The sequence below is a fragment of the Triticum dicoccoides genome, chromosome 4A (genome assembly GCF_002162155.2).
Source record: "Triticum dicoccoides isolate Atlit2015 ecotype Zavitan chromosome 4A, WEW_v2.0, whole genome shotgun sequence".
NCBI lineage: Eukaryota > Viridiplantae > Streptophyta > Magnoliopsida > Poales > Poaceae > Triticum > Triticum dicoccoides.
Window position 1 is genome coordinate 543,433,754 of NC_041386.1, and position 6,451 is coordinate 543,440,204.

At 40.0% G+C, this 6,451-nt stretch overlaps 1 pseudogene; it reads right to left on the minus strand.

The window, feature by feature from the left end:
• Positions 1–391: 391 nt before the first annotated feature.
• Positions 392–6,451, minus strand: part of LOC119286650 — an 11,941-nt pseudogene continuing 5,881 nt past the window's right edge.

The following is a 6,451-nucleotide window of genomic DNA, read 5'->3' on the forward strand; positions in this document are numbered from 1 at the left end:
ATTAAGCATTTAGTCTTTGATTGCCCGTTGGCCAAAGTTCTTTGGCGGACGGTCCATATTGCTTTTAATATTACTCCACCGACTTCGTTCAATGCATTATTTGGGACATGGCTTAATGGGGTTGAGCCAGACTTAGCAAGACATATTCGGGTTGGAGTTTGCGCTCTGTTGTGGACTATCTAGAATTGCATAAATGATTTGGTTTTTAACAGAACATCACGGTTTCATTTCTTGCAGGTTATTTTCCGAGCTACGACACTAATCCGTTCGTGGTCGCTACTCACTCCGATGGAGGCCGGGGAGCATTTGGTTACTGGATCTATCCGTTGGGAGATGGTAGCTCGGGATATCTTCAACCGGTTTGGATGGCGGTCATGTAATAGGATAGGGGGTACAAATTTAAGAGGGCAGTTCAGAATGTTACAAAAGGCTAACCTTTGCTAAGTGGTTGGCACGATTTTTCAGTGTCTCCTTTTGCTCCATGATGAGATTAGAGAAGTGTTGATCCCTCTTGTTCTTAAGACCCAATAGCTTTCTGAAAGTGTACTTCAATGTGCTATGTGGCTGACTCAAGTTTGCAAGATTATGTTCAACGACGGACAGGTCATTGAAAATTAAAAACCCAAAATCAAGGCCAGTCGCAGTCAGCCCAAGGGACAGCTCTCCAAGCATAAAAGCTGTGAATGGGGGATCTAAGCAAACATTATAAGAAAATCTTTCCAAATTTCTCCAAGCCCATCGGTCGGTTTGGAACTCCAGACCAGAGAAGGAGGTATCTATCACTACCCTAGCTCCATGCATAGCACAAATAGAAAGCAGATCTCGTATCTCCTTGTCACTGTACAGGAAACCAGAAGGGTTAATTGTAGGGCCAGAAATATAGACCCAGGCCCAATTTTCTTCCTCAATTAGAGCTTCGTTTAGAGCCATTGGTTCAATCTTGAATCCTGAATCTGAATTTGTTGGAATGGTCGAGATGTTTGCGTTCATAAACTTTGCTGCTGAGACATAGTGCCCATTGGTGCCCAAAGGGAAAAAGAAGGTACCTTGTTCTTGCACGCAGCAAAGAACAAGCTTGTTGAAGAGTGCAACACAGGTGCTTCCATAGATAATTTCCATACCAAATCCATCTAACCTGTCAGCATAACGGTCTCCTGGGAAACCACCATAGCAACATTTCACCAGCTTTTTAATGCCGAAATGAACATCAGTTTCAGAATCCGTGATGTTCTGCCTAACAAAACTTTCAAAAATGGAAGTGTTCACCATAGAAGGTACTGGCAAGAAGCTGCGGTCTAGATCCATATGAATGATACTAGATTCCTTGGATTCAGGAACGAAAAATTCAGCTTCTTTTAGGGTTGACATAGCTGAATTAGAAAATCCTATCATCTTCTGAGGTATCACTTCTGCAGGTTGTCTCGACAAACGAGCAAGGAAACATCAAAAGCCTAACTGAAAAATAAACATTAAGGTCAAAATTCCATAGGCCCCCTTTCTTTTGAAGTGTGATATTCCAAAGATACCACGGCATATTATTATTAGTATTACTCATAGTTAGACATCATGGAACATAATCAGTCATCCTACTAATATATTTAGCTGTTCACTCTGAGTACCTGTTATCCAACTAAATGGCTGAGTTATGCTGAGAGGAATATCCACTATTGGCACCATTAGACAGAACAGTTTTCCATTATCATGAGGATGAGTGGAAAACTGGGGGAGTTACGTCATGATTACCTCTCGCTGTGCATGCCGGTTGTCAATTTGGAGCGCCAGTAGCTCGCGAAAAAGACAGCTATAATATTGCTGGCTGATCACAGAAGTATCTCCTTCCAATAGCTCAATAGTTTGTGACAATGCCTTATAGACAGTTTCATCCTCAGATATGGCAAAACCAACTTCCAGATCAGAATAAACCCGCACAATAATCCAAAATAAGGTAGAGCACATGCAGATTAAAATATTTAGGAAGTTTCTAAAGTAGGTGTAAGAATGCAGAGAAGTTCAAATACAGTGCAGGATCGTCTTTAATGTATAAGACCAACCATCGATCACATATACACATCCCCCAGTGGGGTCAGGGCGTCAGGATGAGACACATAAGGTATTTAACTCATCATAATAAATCGTAGTTAAAAGGAGACATGAGAGATCAATCAACCATGGAACAAAATTGATGTGGTAAAGTTATAGGCACCTGATCCTTTACTAGACCACAGAGTATAACTGCATGCGACGGTAGGGTGTTCTCAGCAAAATACTTCAACACACCATTAGAGTTTGGCGGGCTAGACAACTCCAGATGCTCTGAAATATCTACGAATAGCCGGGAACCAACATCTCTTGTTGCACTTAGTATATTCACTAGAGCAGCACTCGTGATAGCCTCAAACTTAGCCAGGCCAGTAACAACCACCTGAGGCTTCAGTTTCCTGATCTACTCAATCAGCAGATCTGATTGGCGTGGTGCTGCAATTGCAATGACTGTGTCTTTAGCATGGTTACAATCTGCTCTTCCCTGGAATTTTAAAAAGAAGCATTAACATCAACATTCTTGAATCATCATATTTTCTTCACCTAAAAGGCATGCCTTCTCCATTATTCCTGTCAACAATTTTTTTTAAAGCAGAAGAACATTGCACCATTAAGTAGTACAGACTGGGTGTTGCTTGAAGAAGTGTTGCACTACATTCACAAGCTGCATATGCATGCATGGGCCACACACGGGGAGTACCTCAATTGCTGAGGATGTTAACCATTGTTTCGGCAAGTGTCTGGTGAGATGTTCATCCACAATTGCAAGCGCCGGTGAGAACAGTCGAAGAGAAATTTCTATGGCAACAGCACGAGAAGGGAATACAGCAACATTCTGGTGCACCAGAAAAAAAAGGAGGATCATATGAAGCACATGATAGAAGCGGCAAATAAGTTGATCCTATGAATTTCTGGTATAAGCGAACGCAACTAAGAAGCCTTACATCAGAAGTTAATGGGATGTTGTAGTAGCTCTTCATAAAGTCAGCAACAAGATTCCGGAAGTTTAAACATCCAAATGGAGGCTCACAAGGATTGGACTTATTCTCTTTCAAAAAACTAGCAAGGTATACTAGGAAGGCCATTTTTTCAGCAGCAACCAAATCATTATCAAAGGAAAAATCAAGGGAGATGCTGATTTCATTGAACCCATCTTTAAGAACCTCAAACAATTTCTTAACTTGAAAATCGTTTGAATTAGTACTACTTCCATCACTGTATTGTTTACTTTACAAATCTAAAGAGAGTGTGAAGGAACCTGAATGGGTTTGTGAAGTTGGCAGCCATACACAGACAAAGCATGTGAAACACGGCCACCAGATTTCATGTATGCCTGGGCTGTGCATGCAGAGACAGACCGATCCCCGACAAGGTCCGTAAAAAATTCAAATTGATGTGGGTTGTTTTGTTCAATTTCAACTAAAGCTGAAATATTAGTGTCGGCAGCCTGGAAAATTATCAACTAGTTGGTGATGATCCCAAACAAGAATATCAAATTGTAATATGAAACTATGAGGCCAGAAATGGAAAATCTATGCCCTACTAAAACCAGAACATAATGCTGGCATGGAAAGATTTCCTGGTTTCACAAAATTGATACCTGCATAATTTTTGTTTGCCAGAGCTTACTGATATGGAATCCACGGCGTAGAAATAGGCGTTCACAGACACCTTGACCTGGTCGGCCTCCTATGTTGAATATCATGATACCCATAGGCTTTATGACAGCTATCCCTTCTTCAACTGCCCGAGCAATCAACCCGAGGCCAAACTGGTCCTCAAAAAAACCCTGGAGGTAAGAGTGCAACAAGTTTACAAACATAACAAATAAGCACAAGGGAAATGGAATAGAACATTCAGCCATCATATGAAACATTGTCTTGATTAATACTATGTGTGCATCATGTCAAATGATGATGAAATGCTTAGCAACTGACAAAAACTTCTATTTATAGGGATCAAAAGAGATATGTTGCAAAAAAATGAAGTTGTGCAAAAGGTGGAAGTCGAGGTGAGGAATTTCAGACATGGAATACTGCCAAAAGAGTTATTCTAGTATCCAGCATTTAGCCTAGTTGCCCTTTTAATGTAGACTGCCAGTCCTGTCCTTCCTAACCATCTAGTTAAAGTGTTAAGCTGATTATGATACTTGTGGGACCAAGTTTTCAGTACAGATCCTATATTATTTATAAAAATTATTTAATTATATCAGAGCTAGCAACACATGCCTACAAGGAAATAGCATACACTCCTAAGACATTTTTTTCTTATATCTGGTTATATACAAAATGTAGTTACTTCAAAGAGCAATCAAGAAATAAGTTCACTCCAGCTAGAGAAGCGACATGAAGAAAAATCACCATTGGTATTAGGTAAACTGAATGGAATAAGTTCAACACATTACACATGTCAATACATTTTCCTTAAGTGGTAATCACGAAGAAGTTATATCTCTACTTACCTGAAGAGCACAGTAGTTTCTCAAGGAGTACAAGAACTTCTCACTTGAATTTTCAGTCATAATCTTTGACATTGCCTCTGGATTGGGGTTAAGAATCTAAAAAGCAGATTTCGAGAGTAAGCAATTTCCTTCGGTTCTGGTCTACTATAATTTCCTTTCACGATACAGTAATAACTAACCGTACCTGTGGTATGCAGCCAACAATGCAATCAAGTTCTATCTTGTTATCTATACAGTATGAAAGAAGATCAGATTCATGGAATTCAACTCTATCCAGCAATGTTTTTCCCTCCCTGTCATAGACCGGGAGACCATTGTCGTCTATGGCATTCAAGTATAGATTTATCCATGCAATCTTGATGGCCCTTGGGCTAATATCCAGACCATAGACCTGCAAAGAAATAAACAATGCTCAGCTTGGGTTCTGACAGAAACAACGGCTGGACTATGAAGGTAATAATTAGCTGCTTGCAAATTAATTTGTTTGACTGACATGTGCGGATCAAAATCTAATTGGATGTCATTTCCCTCTTTCCTGCTTTAAAGGACACACTGCTCTGTTCAAGAAAAAAGGATACAATGCTCAGCGTGGTTTGAACAATGTGTGGTATTAGACTAGATCCTTGCTCAAAATTGAATAATAAATGCTCGATAGATATTATTTTTCTCAGAGGTACCAAAAGTGGTATATCATTATAGCAAAGTAAATGTATAACTGATGTGGCTCCCACTTCTGTAGCAACGACGATAAGATAAATTATTGACAGAACTAGAGAAAACCACCTTCAAAGGGGACAACTTCTCTGCAAGCGCAATAGATATCCAACCATTGCCACACCCCAGCTCTCCATACGTCTTATCCCTGGAAGTGGAATCTTGATGCTGATTAAGGCCCTCATAAAAAGCGAAGGACCAATCTTCAGGAGTGAAAATGCTAGGTATCTCCATCATTGTTAGCTTCGTGCTTTGCTGGAACCCTAGAAGCAGCTGCTAAATTAGAAGAGAAAAATTGATAGTAACACTCTCCAAAGTATGTAGGCTATGCCCTATTTTTTTTTCTTACTGCAATAAGTTTGATCGCTGCAGTTAGGATTGTTCTGCCAAAGATGAATTGTAAGAAGAAAAATAGATAGCATCAACCTCCAAACTCTGCAGCTTACACAAAAGAATGAAAAAAAAAATGATGCTTAGAGGCCATGAAAACATTTCTCTGAGTACCATTTGACCAATGCCTTGTTGTGTGCTAATCTCATGTGAACTTTCGTTGATCCTCTATGACTATCAAACTTCCACAAGAAAAGAAGGTGGTCACATTGAAGCCATATCTTTGAATGCAACTAGCTCCCACAAAAACAAAAAAACAAGTGTCTGTTTTTGGTTCACTTTCTCACACACATAAATCTGGCTCCAACTAGTCACCAAAAAAAAATCTTGTTCCCACAAAAATAAATAGTATATCCATATATTTCTAAACAACGTATAGGGAATCTCTGTAAAAAAAAGTGCTAGGGATCAGATACACTAACAGAGTAAGCCTCACACAAGGAGGCACATCACATTATGTGCAGTACCGGATTCTGAAGCAAACGCTAAAAGTTAAATAAATCTCATCAAGTAAACTATGTCAGACAGATCCGGAGTGCCATTGTTTCCATTTTATATGAGCACCAAAAGTCCAAAACAGAGAGTGTGAATTATTCAACAAGCGAGACTGAAGTGTTCCCTGCATAAGGAGCAGGGGGATCAAGTCTCTGCGCAATTACACACTCATAATCTCACACACAGTTGCAGTAGAGGGACAACTGGCGCTTACATTAGTCAACAGCATTATATTTATAGGCCGCCACATGCCCACATGGTTGACACTCCAGTGGAATCGCCCACGCGCTTTACCTAAACACTACAATAACCCATAGACGTGGCCATTATAATTTCGACGGCCAGACGGCC